Genomic DNA, 20,743 nt, shown 5'->3' with positions numbered 1-20,743 from the left:
AGCAGATGACAGAACAAGGAGTAATGGTCTCAAGTTGCAGTGGGGGAGGTTTAGGTTGGATATTAGGAAAAACTTTCATTAGGAGGGTGGTGAAACACTGGAATGAGTTACCTAGGGAGGTGGTGGTTTTTAAGGTCAGGCTTGACAAAGCCCTGGCTGGGATGATTTAGTGGGTGTTGGTCCTGCTTTGAGCAGGGGATTGGAGTAGATGACCTCCTGAGGTCTCTTCCAACCCTAATATTTTATTATTCTAAGGCTGGGAGGATCACAGCCACTGCTCCCAGGAGGAAATGTAGGGTAGTGGTGGTTGGAGACTCTTCTGAGGGGGATGGAGGCACCCGTCTGTCGCCCTGACATGGCATCCTGGGAGGTATGCCATGTCAGGGCCCATATCTGAGATGTTACGGAGGGATTGTCAGGTATCATCCAGCCCTCCGACTACTACCCTATGCTACTCCCCTGGGATAATTTAGTTGGGGATTGGTCCTGCTTTGAGCAGGGGGTTGGACTAGATGACCTCCTGAGGTCCTTTCCAACCCTGATATTCTAGGATTCTATGCTTTGTGGGAGAGGAGGTACCGGGGAGGGCTGCCTTTTAGAGGTGTGTGTAAGTCCAGCTATCATTTCAAAAGGTGTCCATGGGATGGCATGAACGGGAAAGCGGGAAGTCCCAGAAAGTAGAAAGGAATACATAGGTGGAGTTTGGGGAGGGTATGGGAAAGAGTTCTGAATGTGCTGAAGAGGAGGGTGGACATGCATCTGCTGAGTCTGGAGTGTTATGAGAGACTTCAGCATCTTACTTTGCTTAGTTTAACTTTAGTCATCCTCCCAGTAGCATTCTTAATGAAGGCCTCATTTTCTTTTCTGTCTTGCCATTTGGTTTCTCTCCACTGCACATGCTCCCTCTTTTCCACATCTGAGTATTGCAGCAGCTCCCGGAACACGTCCTCCTTGCTCCATCTCAGGCACTTTCTTATCTGGTGAAGGTGCTCCACTGGTGTGTAGGAGGTTCCTCTGAAGGCCACATCTTCAGAAGCACAAGGAACACCACAGAAGCGTACACAGCATTGAAACAGTATAGTAAAATACACCTCTAATAATATACCAATCACTTTCTCATTGAGCCTTGACAAGCACACGTGTTGGTGAACACCCCAAGCATGGTGAGTTTACCCCAGATCAGGGGCCATTCTGTTCTGCCGTACTAGTTAGCTGCACAGGGAAATGTCCAGCACACAGAAACACAGCCAGCCATGTACATTTTTAGGTCCTCAGCCCACCTCTGCACTACACAAAGCAAAACCACTTACCAGGGTCTCCTCTCCTGCTTCTTGCTCAGAGTGCGACTGCCAAGACTGGCTAGACACCTCTGGAGTGGAGAACAGTTATTGACTGGATGCACCACCAGGCAACCCCGCCGTGGGCTCCACATAGCCATTTATCTCCACCTCTTCATCAGTGACTTCATCCTCTGGGTTAGGTCCACTTTCTCCTGGCTCCATCCCTTCCAAAGTATCCATGAGGCTCGTGGAGGTGGGGTCACTGCTGTGAATAGCATCCAACTCCTAAGAAATGGCAGGTCTACACAGTGTCCCAATCATAGCCCTTTTCGCACAAGCTTCGAGAAATCTGCCTATAGGTATAGAAATTCCTACAGCTGGAGCGCAGCTGGGACTGCTCAGCCTCCTCTCCCCAAATACTGAGCAGACCCAGCAGCTCAGCAGTGGTCCAAACAAGAGAGTGTTTGCCGCCATTGTTAGCTAGGAAGCTGTGATGTGAGCTCGCCATGCCGAGCAAACAGGAAGCGAAATTTAAAAAATTCCCAGGGCTTTAAAGGGAGACAGGTGATGGTTGTTTACCTGGATGCAGGGCAGCAGAGTTGAAACTGCTGACCAGAGTGGTCAGGATGGGCACTGTGGGACACCTTCTGGAGGCCAATTAAAGCAATAAAATCAAGCACTTTGTCAACAAAAGTTTTGCCCCAAAAGCCATGTCTCTTATCGAGGTGGTTTTACTTTGTTTCTGGCTTAGTATATCTAATAATAGAATAACCACTAGTTTTGGGGTGAGCCTGTCCTATTTCTTAGCAGTTTGTCCTGAATCTGGTATTCTCAGCTGTGACCACTCAGTCATGGCTGACAGTCATACAAAATCTTTAGGTCAGTTATGAGTTCTTTGTAGATGTCTCAGCATGCATCATTCTGGGATGTCACAGAAAGCAGAAAACAGCTCCTGAATTGATGGTCCCATTAATCCAATTGGCAACAGCACAAGGTGTTTGTGCAAAGACGCTCCACATGTGGGAATTCCAGAATAACCCCTTCCCTTTCAACCATAGCTTCAGCAAAATAAGAGACCTAGCTGGTCAATCGTGGCTGCTGACCTGAGCACTTCTCAGTACAAGAAGCTAGCTTCCTATTTTGCTGAAAAAATGACTGAATTTAAGATAGTCCCACAAGTAGTCAGATTGGAGCAGAGAGAGGGAGGATCATTCCACCTCCCTTTGTAGAATTTGGCCCAAAAAGCCAGATGAGCGAGAAGAGCTGAAAGACATCCAAAACACCACATGTAAAGCAGACCGTTGTCTCTCTTAACTGTCGAAAGCCTTTGAAAAGCACCTCGGGCTTGGCCTACAACTGAGGAGGCTAATCAGACCAAACTTAAAGAATGTGAAAGTCCTACCTATTCTCTAGTAGTCATCATCTGATGCTGCAAACTCACCAGCTACCACAAGTCTCCAACCTCCCCTTCCTGGACAAACTCATTGAGAACATAACGGAGTGGAAACTTCAGCAACACCTGCTTACCATCAACATTCTACATTCTTCACTATCAGGATACAATAGCCTTCAACACAATCAATAGCAAGATGCTACTCCCTTGCATACCAAACCTCTCAGTAGTGGACAATGCAGCAATAAGATGGTTATGCTTGCATCTCCTCTGCTTTTTTAATCACATGTAAGACCTCTAGGAGATGTCACGAGATATGAGCTCTCGTGCATCTATATACAGTAAAAGCTGTGTTATCCGACACTTTACCAACCCGAAAGCTCTAGAAATAGGCATTTCTGATATCCATAAGTCTGGTTGGTGCGGGGCCGGCAGCCTCCCTACCTGGCTCCGTGTGGCTCCCCAGAAATGGCAACATGTCCCTGCTGCTCCTATGCAGATGAATGGCCATGGGGGCTCTGTGCGCTGCCCCCGATCCAAGCTCTGGCTCCGCAGCTCCCATTGGCTGGGAACCTGAACCATAACTGCAAGAGGACAATAGAGTAATTGGTTTATCTGCAGCAAGGAGATCTAGGTTAGATATTAGAAAAAAGCTTTCTAACTATAAGAATAGTTAAGTACCAGAATAGATTCCCATAAAAGGTTTTGGAATCCCCATGACTGGAGGTTTTTATGAACAGGGATGGTCTAGGTCAGTGGTGAGCAACCTGCTGCCCGCAGGCCGCATGGTAGCCCATTAGGTTAATTCACTGGCAGCCCGTGAGACAGTTTGTTTACATTGACTGTCCACAGGCATAGCTGCTTGCAGCTCTCAGTGGCCATGGTTCGCCATTCCTGGCCAATGGGAGCTGTGGGAAGCGGTGCGGGCCAACTGCCAGCGGATTACCCTGATGGGCTGCAGGTTGCCCACCACTGCTCTAGGTATTGTAGCAAAGGGGCGTGGCCTCCCACAGAGACTGATCGAGAGAGAGAGAGAGCCAGACGCCCCATGGGCGGAACCAGGAAGACCTCGGCCACCATGCTGGAAGCAGAAGGGCGGGACAGGAATAGAAAGTATAAGAGGCAGCCCTGCAGCTCAGTTGAGCAGGAGCCACAGAGGGAGCCAGATGCCCCCAGCCCACTGCTAGAGCCAGACCACAGAAGACTGGTATCTTGAATATGTCCTCAGGATATCAAGAACTGCCAAACACATCAAATGCTGAGGAGCTACTGGGATTACAGCTGGCAGTGTACCCCTAGGAGATGGAGGGCAACCCTGGGTTCAGGTACAGCCTGAAGGGAGGGTAGAAAATGGCACAGGGGGAGCCAACTCCTGTCTGGCTTTGTTGCTGGCTGACTCTAGGTCAGTGTGTTGCAACTGAATCCCTACTGACCCAGCAGACCGCTCTGCTACTGTTAGGGCTCTGGGCTGGATGTGGTGGAGTTGAGTGGGCCCACATCCTCCTACCCTCTGCCACCCCACCCCTGGGGTGACAGCCTCCTCACCTTAGGCCAGAAGACCTGGGCTAGTCTACTGTCCAATGAGCTAGGACCATAGATTTTCTTGGGGCTCAACCCCTCCCTGAGCCCTAGATGCTTTGTGTGGTGCCCCATCCTGGCTGAGGGCCAGGGCCCCTGAACTATTTGTAGCTACCCTGCCTATAGGGTTGGGGCCAGAGACTGCTCACTTCTGCCTTGCTAAGACTGTTTCATGAGTGTATCAGCAAAGGGGCATGGCCTCCCTCAGAGACTGACAGTGAGGGATAGCCATATCTGTCTACACAGCTAGATGTGGTGGAGAATGCAGGCATCATCTGCCCCCTGATGAAAAGGGGATCACACTCATTGTTGATCCAGCAATAGCTGGAAGCCACCATGGATCTCGAAGTTGCTGAAATGGTGGGTGGAGAGTTAACAGCAACAAGCTGCCCAGCTCCAGCAGCAGCAACTGCTACAAACTTTGGGGGCCCAGCAGCAGCAGCTCATATGGCAGTTAGCAGCCCAGCAGCAGGAGGAACAGCAGTAGTATGTTCAGCAACTGGCCACTTTACTGCCTGGCACTTCTGGCACCACTACCACAGTCGCAGCGGAGCCAGCGACCCTCTTGATGCTGCTTTGCCTGATGGAACTGGGGCCCAAAGACAATCCAGAGGCTTTCTTAATTACATATGAATGCATCACCTTGGCCACAGGTTGGGACCCGACTCAGTGGGCCACGAAGCTTGTTTGCTTACCTCAGATCATGTAAGAGCAGAGGAATATCTGGCCACTAAACATGAAAAATAATAAAGTGGTCTTGGTGGTGGTTATAGCATGACAAATCTCAGGTTTCAGAGTAACAGCCGTGTTAGTCTGTATTCGCAAAAAGAAAAGGAGTACTTGTGGCACCTTAGAGACTAACCAATTTATTTGAGCATGAGCTTTCGTGAGCTACCGCTCACTTCATCGGATGCATACCATGGAAACTGCAGCAGACATTATATACACACAGAGATCATGAAACAATACCTCCTCCCACTCCACTGTCCTGCTGGTAATAGCTTATCTAAAGTGATCATCAAGTTGGGCCATTTCCAGCATAAATCCAGGTTTTCTCACCCTCCCCCCCCCCCCCCCCACACACACACACAAACTCACTATCCTGCTGGCAATAGCTCATCCAAAGTGACCACTCTCCCTACAATGTGCATGGTAATCAAGGTGGGCCATGTCCAGCACAAATCCAGGATCTCTCACCCCTCCCCCCTTTTTTTCCCTTTCTTCGGGACACACACACACAAACTCACTCTCCTGCTGGCAATAGCTCATCCAAACTGACCACTCTCCAAGTTTAAATCCAAGTTTAACCAGAACGTCTGGGGGGGGGGGAGGGGTAGGAAAAAACAAGGGGAAATTATGCAAGGTAGCCTATTTTCCCTTGTTTTTTCCTACCCCTCCCCCAGACGTTCTGGTTAAACTTGGATTTAAACTTGGAGAGTGGTCAGTTTGGATGAGCTACTGCCAGCAGGAGAGTGAGTTTGTGTGTGGGGGGGTGGAGGGTGAGAAAACCTGGATTTGTGCTGGAAATGGCCCAACTTGATGATCACTTTAGATAAGCTATTACCAGCAGGACAGTGGAGTGGGAGGAGGTATTGTTTCATGATCTGTGTGTATATAATGTCTGCTGCAGTTTCCACGGTATGCATCTGATGAAGTGAGCTGTAGCTCACAAAAGCTCATGCTCAAATAAATTGGTTAGTCTCTAAGGTGCCACAAGTACTCCTTTTCTTTTTTCATGACAAATCTGTTATCTGTGGGGATTTGGCAGAACATGGTCCTCAAATTAGACCTTTCCTTTGCCAAGGATCCCAATTGAATGATCAAGTCAGTCCTATGGTATGTATCTGAACTGCCTGTTTGTCCTGAACATTAGTGTTGCTAATTGCAGCTATTACTCCATTGTTATTTCACCCAATTAGCTCGAGAAATTCCTGTTCTTAAAGTGACTTGGCCTTCCCAGGGTTTGTTATTGTACAAACACAGGCAACATGCACTAGTAAAAGCTGCTTTTTGTAGTAAGGTAGTCAGTAATCTATGTACTTAATACCTTGCAATGATAATTTTCATTACTCAGCTATAATGCATTCCAACTCCTATACATTTCATCATATCAAAGATTTTTTGAATCCCTTATAGGTTTTATGCTTTTAATTGAAAGCTGTATTTTATTTATTTGTTTGCTGAGCATAAAAGACAATGGGATGGATAGGGCCAAATCACTCTTTTGGACACAAGATGCTAATTGTCTATAGACAACAGATCATTCAAGACCAAGGGAGACTAAGGAGAGTAACAGATGCATGAATATACAAAAGTGCCTACTGTTAAGGCCACAGCTTTAAGTGTTTAAAACCACATTCCCATGTGAGATTTAAATTTATAGAAAGAACATACACAAGAGTTCGTGTTTTATGTAAGTTTCATCTGACATCTCAGGATATTCATGATCACAGCATATTTGAGCCCAGGGAAGGAGCAACTTGCTTTCCCCACTATGTGAAACTAAATGTTAAAGTTTGTTGTTTTGTTTTGGTGGTTTTTTTGTTTTTGTACTCTGCAATAGTAAATAGAGGAGCCTATCATATCTAGGCTCTGGTTTTAAGATTGTGAGCTTAGTTCTTGGCTTGCAATTCTATTGTTGTTGGATCCTTGCCTCAAACTGATGGGCTTAGATGTGGAGAGGAAGAGGAGGAACCAAGCTAAAAACAAATGCTGTTTATCGCTATCGAGTAGATAACACTTTCCTAGATGCCTTAGCAGTAGCTTACTTGCAGACAGATATGACTAGCATACTTTGATTTCACAGGCAAAAATTATAATTTGCATCTTGTACTGTGTTTTTAATATTCTGATTTGCTTCTAACAGTACTGCTCAACACAGTCACAACATCAGCAATAGAAATGGGCTCCATTTTCCAATACACAACAGACAAAGAACAGCATTTCACAGCACAGGCGTAAGATGCAGATCAAATTACTCCTTTGAGGTACTAAATGTTATTGGATGGGTGCTGTGATAGGTTTCAGTTGGTCCACCGAGCCACTGGGGGGCAGTGGGGAGCTACTGCCTCACCAGTAGGCCTTGGTCACACCTTTCTTTCACTAGGGGAATTAGCAGAAGGAGGTGTGCTGGCCAGAGTCTGCGGCGTGCCCCTCGGGCAGGGGAGCGCTGGCATGAGTCAGTGGCGTTCGGGATTCTGCTACCCAAGGCGGGTTGGCCGGGGTAGTGGAATGCAGGCCCACCCAACTCCACTGCGTTCCAGCCCAGGGCCCTGACAGTGGCCTTCTTCACCCTTACCTCAGGGCTCCCTTTCTAGTGGTTTGAGGGTGTCTTTATTACCCAGCCCTTCAGCTGCATTTCCTCTCCTCTGGCTCCCTGGAGTGAGCCCTTTTATAGTATCAGAGGGGCCTTAATTAGAATCAGGTGCTCTCATTAGCCTAACAGCTTCAACTGACTCTTTGCAGGCTAATTGGAGTAATATGTCCACCCTAGCCTAGAGCAGCCCCTGCTCTGGTCACTCAGGGAACAGAAACCTGTTCATCCAGTAGATCTGCTTTTGGCTCCTCTGCTGAATCCAATTGGCCTGGAGGGAGACTGCTACCGCTCCAGCTGCTCCCCTGGCTGGACCGGACACCACCCACCCCCCTTCTCTGCTACCTAGCTGGCTAGCTGCTGGATTCCCCCACCCTTGGGTACTGCTACTGCTCCAACTACAGCCCCTTGGGGGGGGGGGGGTGTGTTGGCCCACTCCCCAGATGCAGGGAGTGAGGGATCCCTACCCCAGCCATTGCTACTGCAGCTGTGGACACCACCACCACCACCTGTGAGGGGTCCTTTTCTGCCTGCCTAGCCACCCGGCGGCTGCTGCTGCCTTTGCTGCTTGGAGCTGCTGGACTCCAAAGGGGGAGGGGAAGAGGCCATCAGCTGCTGAGGGAGAGCACAGGGACTCTGCAGACCACTCTGGAGGGGGCCTTAAGGCTGAGTAACATTTGAACTGTGCTCTTGTGGTGGGGGTCTTGTCTGTGTTTGTGGGGACACAGGGGGTGTGGCATGGAGCCTGCCCCCCAGTCCATCTATGTGTCGTCCCCCCCAACCTCCACCACCACAGTCATCGCTGCCCCCTCCACCACCCCCAGGGGACACTTACCATCTGCCTCAAGCTCCTGCCTCTGGGACTCTGCTGCTTGCTTGGCCTGCCCTTTCACTACCTGGTGGGCCTGAAGCAGCAGCCAGCCCACACTGACTCTTTGCAAGTGCATGTGGGCACACGTGCCCCCCGCCCCGGACTGGCCCCCTTCAGCAAGCCTCCAGCTTTGTCCCTTGCTACCTGCCCCATTTTGCCCCTTGCTGCCTTTTTGCCCTCCCTTTTACCCCAGCACCTCACTAGCTTCAGTTTGTTTGCCTGCCCTGCCCTTTTCCCTTTGTAGCATTTGTTTGTTTGCCCCGCCCCACCCTGCCCTGCCCTCTGAAGCTAGCTCCTTGGTTCCCTGTCCTACCCCCAGCCTGGTTCTCCCCTGTCCCCACGTGGTACCCCTGCCCTGATTGGCCCCTTACTCAGTGCACTCATGCCCCCTCCCATTCGCTTGTGCCCTTCCCCTGTTTGAGTTTGCCCCTATCTCACTGCACCCCCCTAACGTTGTCATGATTCCCCTCCCTTAGTGCAGCTAGAGGAGCCAGATTTCTATCCTGAGTCGGTGACTGTTCCCTACAAGCCCTTGATAGCCCTCTGTCCAGCCCACCCCTTTTGGCGCCCTCCACCCCTGCCTGCAGCCTAGTGGGGAGGTGTGGTTAACCTGCCTCCCTTTTCCCCTCCCTCCCTGCTCATTATGGTGGGGGCCACAGCAGGTGGGGCCCTTCCAGCAACCCCAGATGCCCCTCCCCACCTGCCACTCCCTCACCCCCCCCAGCCTCTACCTCAATTGCGGCTGCCAAACCACCTGCCACCAGCCCCGCTGGGGCGCTGGCAGCGGTGGGCACCGGAGTAACCTCCACTGCTGCCATGTCCCTTGCCCCCTCAGATTCTGGGGGAGGCCCCCCAGCCGACAGGAAGGGCCAGGGTAAGAAGAAGGGGAAGGGCCCCGCCAAAAAGACCAGGCCCTCCATGGCAGGGACTGCCCCCGCTGCCATGGCCCCGCCACCGGCCGCGTGTCCCTACCCGCTGCTCCCTCCACCAGCTCTGCGGGTGTCCCTCCCCAGGCCCCCAGGGCGTATGCCCAGGTGGCAGCAGCCCCCCCACCTGCTGCTATGTCATCTCTCCAGCCCACCGGCTCCACTACCTCTATAGCGGCCATGTGGACGTTGGCGAGGGTGGTGGGGCCCACAGCCATTGTGGCGGCCTCCAAAATGTACGGGAAGGTGGTCTTCTTCCTGGCATTGGAGGCCGCCACCCAGGAGGTAGTGGAGAAGGGCCTGGCAGTGGGGGGCGTGTTCATCCCCCTGGAGCCGCTGGATGACCTGGGCATCCGCCTGGTCCTGACCTCAGTCCCTCCCTTCCTTCCCAATGCCACCCTATTACCTGCCCTTTTGACCCTGGGGAAGCCCTTTTCTGTCCTGAGCCCTCTCTCACTGGGCTGCAAGGACCCCGCCCTCCGTCACATCCTCTCGTTCCGCCGACAAGTGCAGCTTCAACTGCCGCCGGCGGCACGCGACAGAGAGGCGCTTGAGGGGTCCTTTTTGATCCCCTACCAGGGGGCCCACTACCGGGTGCATTATTCAATGGGGGAGGCCCGGCGCTACCTCTGCTGGGCAATGGGGCACGTCCGGAGGGACTGCCCCTTGGCCCGGCAAGGAGGGGCATCCGGGACCCCCGAGCCCTGGCGTGGCACTGGGCCCGTCATCGCCGGTGCCCGGAGCCACCCCTCCTCTTACTCAGTCCACCACTGCTCCTGCTCGGTCCCAAGGGGTGCTTCCTCCAGCCCGCCCAGACGAGCGGGAGAGCCCTGCCTTTGCTGCCTGCAATCTGGCGGGGCTCCTAGAGGAGGGTGTGGCAGGGATACCGCCGAGCATGGGAGAGGGCCTTCCCCAGGGGGAATCTTCCCTCCTTCATGCCCCCCCACCGCTGCCTCCCACAGGCCCTGAGCCATTGCCTCTGCCCCCCAACCCGACCCCTGTTAGCCGGCCCCCCGATGATGCCATGGAGGGCTGAGCCCTAGCCCAGGGGAATCAGGGCAAGCGGAAGGCTTGAGCTCCTCTCCTTTCCACCGATGTGGAAGCCCCCCGGAAAACCAGAAAGGGGGGCACCGATGCCAAGCCCTCTGCCTTGCCCGCGAGTGCGTTCCATCCCCTGGTACCAGCTGGGGAAGATGTGGCAGCATGGGAGGGCAGTACCGTCCCTCCATTGGAGTCCCTTCCCTCCAAGGCCCCCAATGGAGCCCCTCCTGCCCTGTTGCCATCCGGAGCTCCTGTGAGCCCCGAGGTGAGCGTCGCTTCGGGCACTGGTGGGGAGGCCTCCGGGGTGGTGGAAGGAGAGCTCCCTTCCATCTACGAGGAGATCGAGGCCCTGGGTCTGACCCCGGTCACCCAGGGGGAGGACGACCCTCTGCCAGCGGGCCTCGATCTGAGTGACCTCACCCCAGCCCCCCCTTCTCCATGCTCCCTCCCGCTAACCGCTGCTTCCGCTCTGGCCTCCACGGATTCCCTGGGCTCCTCCATCTGCCCAGCCACAGGTGGCACCCTGCTGTCGGCCGCTGAGCCCATTGAGGCGACGGCCGGTGTCGTGTGGCTGGGACCCGAGCCCCATGGGCTGTCCCTCGTGGGCGTGGGACAACCGACCTCCTTCCCAGGCAGGGACCCCACTGAAGATGCCGTGGCTACTACACCGGCCGCGGTGCCAGAGCCCAGCATCATGGAGGGCCCACTTCCCACCCCCCAGCTCCCTGAGCTTGATCAAGAGGGGCCATTTCCCAGTGGCCTGGGCTACTGAGGCCCAGGATCCTGCCTTTGCCCCTCTCCCTGACTCTGCTCCCGACCCCTGCCCTGCTCCTACCCTGGATCCCTGCTCTGCCCCTGATGTCATCCCCGTCCCTGGCCCCTCCACCTCCTGTAATATCATTGCCACCCCTGGGGCCGTCATCTCCTCACTCCCAGAGGATAGCCCCCAGGGAGCGGCCTCTGTATTTCCCAGTCCCGACTCACCAGGGGCTGCTATCTTCCCTCCACCGCCCCCAATTGAGCTGGGGTTTGAGGGGGGCTGCGTGGCACCAGCCTATCGGGTGCCACGTCAGGGATCTGTCCCTTGCCTGCCCGTTTCGGTGGGCCACGGGGCTCTGTCAGTGGTCCCTCCGGAGGAAAGCCGGGGGCTAGTGACCCCGACCCCCCATACACTGCGAGAGGAGGTGCGGGAGTTCCTTGAGGATGTCCGTGGCTCCTGTAACAAGGTGCAGCTCGCTCTCTAGCGATGGGGGGATTTCCGTCAAATCTTCCGGGCTGCGAGTGCCCTCGTGGGGGAGGGTAAAAGGACCGGGAAGCAGGCCGCCACGGCCTACCAGTGGGTCCGCCTCTTCCGTGACTCCTTATGGGGTAGGTCACGGATTGTTGCGCGGCCCGTTGAGAGCCGCGAGCATCCCTGCCGGCGAGGATCCTCCCCAGCCCTCCTCATGGCACCTCTCACCATCGCAACATTGAACACCCGGGGCTGTAGGATGGGTCTCCGCAGGTGCCAGGTGCTCTCCTTCCTTTGGGGGGAGTACTCTGTGGTTTTCCTGCAGGAGACCCATAGGGGTCCGGCCGCCGAAGACAGCTAGCAGCTGGAATGGGGGGACAGGGTCTACTTTAGCCATCTTACAGTTCATACGGCTGGAGTGGCGACCCTGTTCCGACCGATCCTAACACTTGCAGAGTGCTGTGGGACGAACTCCCAATGGTCAGCACGGGCGACCGAGACCAGCTAGAGCTGCCTCTCACTCTGGCCGAGTTCTTAGAAGCCCTCCGCTGCATGCCCACCAATAAATCTCCGGGCCTGGACAGGCTGACCGTGGAGTTCTACCACGTGTTCTGGGACGTTCTCGTCCCAGACCTCATCACCGTCTGGGCCAAGTCCTTGAAAAGCGGGGTCCTCCTTCTCTCATGCAGATGAGCCATGCTCGCCTTATTGCCGAGGAAGGGGGACCTCCGCAACTTATGGAACTGGCATCCTGTCTCACTCCTCAGCATGGACTACAAGGTCGTAGTGAAGGCCATCTCGCTGTGGCTGGGGTCTGTGCTGGTGGACGTGGTCCATCCTGACGAGACCTACACTGTCCTGGGCAGGACCATCTTTGATAACTTGTACTTGGTCCGGGACCTCTTGGAGCTGGGGCGTAGGGATTGTCCGTTGTTCACCCTTCTGTCCCTGGACCAGGAAAAGGCATTCAACTGAATGGACCATGGGTATCTCCTGGGCACTCTGTGGGTGTTTGGCTTCGGGCTCCAGTTTGTGGGCTTTTTCCAGGTGCTGTACGCTGGGGCAGAGTGTCTGGTCAACTGGACCCTGACCGAGCTGGTCAGCTTCGGGCGGGGAGTACAGCAGGGGTGCCCCCTCTCGGGCCAGCTGTATGCTCTGGCGATCAAGCCCTTCCTCTGTCTCCTCTGCCGGCAGTTGACGGGGTTGGCACTTGGGGAGCCGGAGTTGCGGCTGGTCTTGTCAGCGTACGCCGATGATGTGCTGTTCATGGTCCAGGACCCGGGCGACCTGGTGCAGGTGGAGGCCTGCCAGGCCATTTACTCGGCGGCAGTGGTGAGCTGGAGCTGGTTCGCGCGAACTGGTTGTTTAAATTTTGAAGCAGTTTTAGAACCAGTTGTTATCCCGCTCCCCTGCAGGGGGCGCTGAGGCTTTGATGGGCTCCGGCCAGGAAGTGATGTAGTTCCTCCTCCGGCTACTGGGGGCGCTGCGCTGGGGGAGCCATGTGGGCTGCCGCCCGGCCCTGAGCACAAGTCCTATTATTGCTGCTGCTGCTCCCCTGGCCCTGGGGCTCCTGCTGCTGCCTGGGGGGTCCCCAGCTCCTCTGCTAGGTCTGGGCTGCGTCCTGCTGCTCTCCCCATGAGTACCCACCCCCCTGCCTGCAGCCAGCCCCTGCCTTCAGCCACCCCCGCATCCCCTACCCGCAGCCAGCCCCTGCCTACAGCCACCCCCACATCCCCTGCCCGCAGCCAGCCCTGGCCGCACCCCCTGCCCTGCGTGCAGCCAGCCCCTGTCTCCATCCACCGCTGCACCCCCTGCCCTGCCCGCACCCCCTGCCCTGTCCGCAGCCAGCCCCTGCCACACCCCCTGTCCGCAGCCAGCCCCTGCCGCACCCCCTGCCTGCAGCCAGCCCCTGTCTCCACCCACCCCCGCAACCCCTGTCCACAGCCAGCCCCTGCCGCACCCACCCCCGCACCCCCTGCCCTGCCTGCGGCCAGCCCCTGCCTCACCCCCTGCCCTGTCTCCAGCCAACCCCTGCCGCACGCAGCCCCTGCCCTGCCCGCAGCCAGCCCCTGTCTCCAGCCACCCCCGTACCCCTCTGCCCTGCCCGCAGCCAGCCCCTACCTCCAGCCAGCCCCTGTCCTGCCTCCAGCCAACCCCGCACTCTCCTGTCTCCAGCCAACTATGCAGCCCCTGCCTTGCCCGCAGCCAGCCCTTCACCCTCTGCCTCCAGCTAGCCTTACCCCACGCCCATGTCTGCAGCTGGCCCCATGTCCACTGGTGCCCTGCAGTTCCCAGGGCAGTAACCCTGCACACCTGCTTCAATGAGGGGGGCAGGGAGCAGCTGGGACCCACACATGTGCACACCCTAGGATGACCAGACGGCAAGTGTGAAAAATCAGGACAGGGGGTGGGGGGTAATAGGAGCCTATATAAGAAAAAGAATCGCCCCTCCTCCTTTCCAGCCCATCATTGCTCCCATTCAGGCCCTAGAGGCACCTCCCCCAGCGCGCCCAGACTGTAGAGGTAAAAATCCTAAGGCCATCTTGGATCCTCTAAAGGACAACTAGGCATCCATTTTGTAAACCCTTCTTGTCCCCTCCTCACTCCGAGTTTGGCGCCTTTTTATGTTTAGGCAGGAAATGGTAGTTACGTCAATCAGCCTAGCAACCCAATGTCTATGTAAGGCGGTGCTCAGATTAGATCGGGGCTACCCACCTGAGTGGCAGAGTCTTGTTGCTGTCTGTTTGAGACAAAGTAAGTGACTGAGGGTAGGTCATTCACCCCAACAGGGTCATCTTAGCAGGGGATATACTCACCTATACGCATCTAGGTGATTGCTTGCTCCACACACGACGATACAGGTGAAGGGAGGGGGAGGGATTCAATTACCCGAATACTCATATCTTACCCAAGAAGATGCTCATCTGCTCCTGCCCTGAGGTCCTATTCACATCTGAGGGATCCAGCTGCCCAGCCGTGCTGCATCCATCTTGAAGAAGAGAAGACATAATCAGATCAAGCTGCTAGAGATGGTAAAGCCATTGTCATTTTGATTCCTGTATACAAATCCCTATTGATACAGCCTGCCTTGTTTTATTTGTCTCACCTTGTTATTTGGGGAGTCCTTGCCACCCCATTAAATAAACTTCTTGTACCTTTATCCTGTCTGAGTCATATCTGGGAACATAAACCCGCCACTGATAGATACGGGAAGGGAGGCAAACCTGAGACCGAGACTCCTGCCATTGTTAATTCTAGCTCCTGTTTCGATCAACAAAGTGGGAGAGCCCCGCCTCCGCTGCATGCAGTCTGGAGGAGCCTATGGAGGAGGGTGCGGTGGGATTATCACTGGGCATGGGAGAGGGCCTGCCCCAGTGGGAATCTTCCCTCTCTTGTACTACCCCACCGTTACCTCCCTGAGTACCTGTACCAATGCCCTTGCCCCCCGACCCGATCCCTGCTGTCCAGCCCACAGATGATGCCATGGAGGACTGGGTCCAAATACAGGGGAAGCGGGGCAAGTGGAAGGCTCAAGCTCCGCTCCTCCCATCTGATGCAGAAGCCCCCCCGAAAGACCAAGAAGGGGTCCACCGACATCAAACAGCGGAGAGGCTAACAGAGGGAGTTTGCCTGCGATCTGTCCAAGAGGAGGTACGCTAAGTGCTGCATTAGGGGGGCTGTGGTGGTGAGTATCTGAGTGTCTGTTGCGGGGACAGTTTGTCAGTTTGACCGTGTGCTTGATTGTTTGAAAAGTTTGAATTGGGAGTGCTTTGTTCCAGGTGAGCCTTGAGTGAACCTGACTGTAATAAAAAGCCAGTCAGCTGAACGGCGAATAGTGGAGAGGCTAACAGAGGGAGTTTGCCCAGGGAGAGCCCACTGAGGTTTTCATCTTGCTGGCTTCTCTGAGTAGTTACTACAACTTCTGAGGAAGCTCGTAGAAGGAAGGTAAGATGGATGGTGAGCGTTCAGCTGTTACCTGCACAGGATGTGCCATATTTGTCTCTCTTCCACAGGACAGAAGTGTACAAAGTGCAAGCTGGTCTCCATATTGGAAGAGAAGGTTCAAGGTCTGGAGAAACAAGTATCCACCCTGCGTTGCATAAGAGAAATTGAAGATTTCCTGGACAGACGTCAGGATATGCTTCTATGAACACAACATTCTGAAGATTCAGAGCAGGCTGCGCAGCGGGGATAGAAGGACAGTGAAGAAATTTGGCAGCATGTGACCTCCAGAAGAAGAAAGGGGAGCGTCCATATACTAGCAATGCAGATACAGGTAAGCAACCGTTTTCATGTTCTCTCCACAGGTACTAATGCAGAGAGTGGACAAGATGATACATCTGAGAGAATGGAGCAGAAGGAGACGCCGCCGATTGGAAGGCATGAGATGCACTGTCCTAGGGATGGGGATTCCACGACCACCGCTCCCAAGAGAAGGAGGCGGGTGGTGGTGGTGGTCGGGGACTCCCTCCTCAGGGGGACTGAGTCATCTATCTGCCATCCCAACCGGGAAACTGGGAAGTCTGCTGCTTGTCAGGAGCTAGGATTCACGATGTGACGGAGAGACTGCCGAGACTCATCAAGCCCTCAGATTCCTACCCCTTCCTCCTTCTCCACGTGGGCACCAATAATATTGCCAAGAATGACCTTGAGCGGATCACTGCAGGCTACATGGCTCTGGGAAGAAGGATAAAGGAGTTTGAGCTGCAAGTGGTGTTCTCATCCATCCTCCCTGTGGAAGGAAAAGACATGTCGAATTGTGGAAGTCAACGAATGGCTACGCACGTGGTGTCGGAGAGAAGGCTTGAATTCTTAGACCACGGGATGGTGTTCCAAGAAGGAGGAGTGCTAGGCAGACACGGGCTCCACCTAACGAAGAGAGGGAAGAGCATCTTCGCAAGCAGGCTGGCTAACCTAGTGAGGAGGGCTTTAAACTAGGTTCACCGCGGGAAGGAGACCAAAGCCCTGAGGGAAGTGGGATACCGAGAGGAAGCACAAGCAGGAGAGCGCAAGAGGGGAAGACTCCTGCCTCATACTGAGAAAGCGTGATCATCAGCGTGTTTTCTTAAGTGCCTATACACAAATGCAAGAAGCCTGGGAAACAAGCAGGGAGAACTGTAAGTCCTGGCACGGTCAAGGAATTATGATGTGATTGGAATAACAGAGACTTGGTGGGATAACTCACATGACTGGAGTACTGTCATGGATGGATAGAAACTGTTCAGGAGGGACAGGCAGGGCACAAGAGTTGGGGGAGTTGCATTGTATGTAAGAGTTGCACTGTATGACTGCTCAGACCTCCAGTATGAAAATGCAGAAAAACCTGAGAGTCTCTGGATTAAGTTTAGAAGTGTGAGCAAGAAGGGTGATGTCGTGGTGGGAGTCTGCTGTAGACCACCAGACCAGAGGGATGAGGTGGACGAGGCTTTCTTCCGACAACGAACGGAAGTTACTAGATCGCAGGCCCTGGTTCTCATGGGAGACTTCAATCATCCTGATATCTGCTGGGAGAGCAATACAGCGGTGCACAGACAATCCAGGAAGTTTTTGGAAAGTGTAGGGAACAATTTCCTGGTGCAAGTGCTGGAGGAACCAACTAGGGGCAGAGCTCTTCTTGACCTCGCAAACCAGGAAGAATTAGTAGGGGAAGCAAAAGTGGATGGGAACCTGGGAGGCAGTGACCATGAGATGGTCGAGTTCAGGATCCTGACACAAGGAAGAAAGGAGAGCAGCAGAATACGGACCCTGGACTTCAGAAAAGCAGACTTTGACTCCCTCAGGGAACTGATGGGCAGGATCTCCTGGGGGAAAGGAGTCCAGGAGAGCTGGCTGTATTTTAAAGAATCCTTATTGAGGTTACAGGAACAAATCATCCCGATGTGTAGAAAGAATAGTAAATATGGCAGGCGACCAGCTTGGCTTAACAGTGAAATCCGTGCTGATCTTAAACACAAAAAACAAGCTTACAAGAAATGGAAGCTTGTACAAATGACCAGGCAGGAGTATAAAGATATTGCTCAGGCATGCAGGAGTGAAATCAGGAAGGCCAAATCACACTTGGAGGTGCAGCTAGCAAGAGATGTTAAGAGTAACAGGAAGTGTTTCTTCACGTATGTTAGCAACAAAAAGAAAGTCAAGGAAAGTGTGGGCCCCTTACTGAATGAGGGGGGCAACCTAGTGACAGAGGATGTGTAAAAAACTAATGTATTCAATGCTTTTTTTGCCTCTTTCTTCTTGAACAAGGTCAGCTCCCAGACTACTGCACTGGGCAGAACAGCATGGGGAGGAGGTGACCAGCCCTCTGTGGAAAAAGAAGGGGTTCAGGACTATTTAGAAAAGCTGGATGAGCACAAGTCCATGGGTTTGGATGCACTGCATCTGAGCATGCTAAAGGAGTTGGCAGATGTGATTGCAGAGCCATTGGACATTATCTTTGAAAACTCATGACGATTGGGGAAGGTCCTGGACAACTGGAAAAAGGCTAATGTAGTGCCCATCTTTAAAAAAGGGAAGGAGGAGGATCTGGGGAACTACAGGCCAGTCAGCCTTACCTCAGTCCTTGGAAAAATCATGGAGCAGGTCCTCAAGGAATCAATTCTGAAGCCCTTAGAGGAAAAGAAAGTGATCAGGAACAGTCAGCATGGATTCACCAACGGCAAGTCATGCCTGACTAATCTAATTGCCCTCTATGACGAGATAACTGGTTCTGTGGATGAGGGGAAAGCAGTGGACGTGTTATTCCTTTACTTTAGCAAAGCTTTTGATATGGGCTCCCACAGTATTCTTGCCAGCAAGTTAAAGAAGTATGGGCTGGATGAATGGACTATAAGGTGGAGAGAAAGCTGGCTAGATCGTCTGGCTCAGTGGGTAGTGATTAATGGCTCCATGTCTAATTGGCAGCCAGTATCAAGCGGAGTGCCCCAAGAGTTGGTCCTGGGGCCAGTTTTGTTCAGTATCTTCATTAATGATCTGGAGGATGGTGTGGACTGCACCACCAGCAAGTTTTCAAATGACACTAAACTGGGAGGAGTGGTAGATACGCTGGAGGATAGGGATAGGATACAGCGGAACCTAGACAATTTAGAGGATTGGACCAAAAGAAATCTGATGAGGTTCAAGAGGGACAAGTGCAGAGTCCTGCATTTAGGACGGAAGAATCCCATGCACCTCTACAGACTAGGGACCGAATGACTAGGCAGCAGTTCTGCAGAAAAGGACCTAGGGGTTACTGTTGACGAGAAGCTGGATATGAGTCAACAGTGTGCTCTTGTTGCCAAGAAGGCAAATGGCATTTTGGGCTGTATAAGTAGGGGCATTGCCAGCTGATCGAGGGACATGATCGTTCCGCTCTATTCGACATTGGTGAGGCCTCATCTGGAGTACTGTGTCCAGTTTTGGGCCCCACACTACAAGAAGGATGTGAAAAAATTGGAAAACGTCCAGCGGCGGGCAACAAACATGATTAGGGGACTGGAACACATGACTTTTATGAGGAGAGGCTGAGGGAACTGGGATTGTTTAGTCTGCGGAAGAGAAGAATGAGGGGGGATTTGATAGCTGCTTTCAACTACCTGAAAGGGGGTTCCAAAGAGGATGGATCTAGACTGTTCTCAGTGGTACCAGATGACAGAACAAGGAGTAATGGTCTCAAGTTGCAGTGGGGGAGGTTTAGGTTGGATATTAGGAAAAAAAATTTCACTAGGAGGGTGGTGAAGCACTGGAATGCGTTACCTAGGGAGGTGGTGGAATCTCCTTCCTTTTGAGGTTTTTGAGGTCAGGCTTGACAAAACCCTGGCTGGGATGATTTAATTGGGGATTGGTCCTGCTTTGAGCAGGGGGTTGGACTAGATGACCTCCTGAGGTCCCTTCCAACCCTGATATTCTATGATTCTATGATTGAGCCTTCTGCTTTGCCCCCAGGTGAATCGCATCTGCCAGAGCCGGCTGGGGACGATGTGGTGGCAATGGAGGGTAGTACTGCACCTCCTCTGGAGCCCCTCCCTGGGGTGGCACCAGATGGATCCCCTCCTGCTCCCTTGCCACCTAAGGCCCCTGCTAGCCCCGAGACGAGTGTCACTTTGGGTGCTGGCGAAGATGTCCTAGGGTGGTGGGTGGTGACTTTCCTTCCATCTTCAAGGAGATCGAGTCCCTGGGTCTAACACCAGTCATCCATGGGGAGTACGACCCTTTGCCAGCAGGCCTCGATCTGGGTTACCTCACCCCGGCCCCCTTGTCCCCACCCAACCATGCTTCTGCTCCCATCTCCGAGGGACTCCTGGACTCTTCCACCAGCCCGGCCATGGATGGCACCCCACTACAAGCCGCAAAGCCCATGCAGGCAACGGCCATTGCCACACGGCTGGGCCCTGAGTCACCAGGGGCATCCCTTGCTGATGCAGGGCAGCCGACCTCTTCCCCAGACGGTGGCCCCACTCCTGATTCTCCACGACACCTGCCATGGAGCAAGAGCCCGGCATCACCAAGGGCCCACTCCCCAGACCCCTGCACCTGACCGAGAGGCACCCCCACCTGGCAGCTTGGCTGCTAGGGCTCCCGATTCTGACTCTGCCCCTCTCCCCGACCCTGCTCCTAAGCCCTGTCCTGCCTCTGCCCCTGATGTTGACCCTGCCCGCCTCCCCTCCACCTCCTATGCTGCTGTTGCCGCCCCTGAGGCTGTCTCCTTTCCCTTCCTAGAGGATGACCCGCCCCCCCCAAGGAGCGGCCTTCATGTTCCTCTGTCCCGACCCCCTAGTGGCTCCTATTTTCCCTCTACCGCCCCCTACTGAGCCGGGGTCTGAGGTGGGCTGTGTGGCACCAGCACATCAGGTGCCACGCTGGGGGTCCGCCCCCTGCCTGCCCGTCTCGGTAGGCCATGGGGCTTCAACAGAGGCCCCACTCGAGGATGGCGAGTGGCCTGTAACTCCGCCCCCTGATAGGCTGCGAGAGGAGCTGTGAGAGTTTCTCCAGGACACCCATGGGTCCCAGAACAAGGTGCAGCTGGCTCTCCAGCCATGGGGGGACTTTTATCAAATCCTCTGGGCAGTAAGGGCCATTCTGGGGGAGGGTAAAGGGACCGGGAGGCAAGCCGCTTCGGCCTACCAGCGGGCCCA

General features: G+C 54.1%; 1 long non-coding RNA gene across 2 annotated transcripts in view; it reads right to left on the bottom strand.

Annotated features, from left to right (window-relative positions):
- LOC142071639 (uncharacterized) overlaps nt 1–20,743 on the bottom strand; it is a 115,262-nt gene that overhangs the window by 39,922 nt on the left and 54,597 nt on the right. For both annotated transcript variants that reach the window (XR_012667786.1, XR_012667785.1), the window contains exon 2: nt 14,542–14,622. This is a non-coding gene — a long non-coding RNA (uncharacterized LOC142071639). The remainder of the gene's footprint in view (nt 1–14,541; nt 14,623–20,743) is intronic.

This window comes from Caretta caretta, chromosome 3, assembly GCF_965140235.1.
Source record: "Caretta caretta isolate rCarCar2 chromosome 3, rCarCar1.hap1, whole genome shotgun sequence".
Taxonomy (NCBI): Eukaryota; Metazoa; Chordata; order Testudines; family Cheloniidae; genus Caretta; species Caretta caretta.
The sequence above is the reverse complement of the archived record's forward strand: the minus strand, read 5'-3'. Positions and strand labels throughout refer to the sequence as shown.